The 795-nt window shown below is 40.9% G+C and overlaps 1 protein-coding gene across 1 annotated transcript in view; it reads right to left on the minus strand.

Annotated features, from left to right (window-relative positions):
- The window catches only part of PPTG_24082 (hypothetical protein), a gene marked incomplete at its 3' end in the record, with an annotated part of 2,854 nt that overhangs the window by 388 nt on the left and 1,671 nt on the right, over positions 1-795 (minus strand). The gene's annotated exons all lie outside the window — the stretch shown is intronic.

Genomic DNA, 795 nt, shown 5'->3' on the forward strand with positions numbered 1-795 from the left:
TTCAATTTTGAATTATCATTTTGAGCGCTTAAAGCGTCGGAAGTGTACATTGGCAAACCTTAACAAACTGTACACGATACTCTGTATATGTCAGAGTAGAATAGCAAGCGCATTCTCAGGTATTACATTCCAAAATCACTTCGAAGCGCCATCTGGATTTCTGTTGCGAATTATTGGGGCGACTTTTTGTCGGGAATTTACATAAGTAACGCGCCATATCGTTTTTATTGTGATATTTAGGCTATAAATTGTGTTTTCAAGCACGTTGCCGTTTCCTTTTAGATATTAAAATTCGGAACGAATGTATTTGCTATTTTACTGACTCTTTAAAAACTACAGAGGCAAAAAGCAGTATTTTTTAAGATTTGGTTACTACTCCCATCTTACTTCCCAAATCTCAGTACTTATTTCTGGCTCATGCTGCTGATAGCATAAAGAGATTTTCCTGAATTCAATATCGCCCAAGTCTTTACTTCGCCCCTGGGCGACATCCAGAGACCGCAACGTAGAGCAATCAGGGGTAAGTACATGTACGCGTCGTCCACAACCAATGTCAACAAGTTTTGTCATTACGAATCATACTGTCGATAGCACGCTGGACTTCATAGCGACACAAATTTAGCACATCAGGACTCTAGCGCATTCGCCTCATATCTTCTAGGCCAAAGTCCTCTTCCCAAAGTCATTTTCGTGCCGTACCGAAACGCTCTGAATAGGCACTACGGTATAAACAACATTTTCGTGTGACTTCGGAAGCTAAAAATGGTGTATGTCTCGCTTGGCATCAGCTACGGC

The sequence above is a fragment of the Phytophthora parasitica genome (assembly GCF_000247585.1).
Source record: "Phytophthora parasitica INRA-310 unplaced genomic scaffold supercont2.67, whole genome shotgun sequence".
Lineage (NCBI taxonomy): Eukaryota > Oomycota > Peronosporomycetes > Peronosporales > Peronosporaceae > Phytophthora > Phytophthora nicotianae.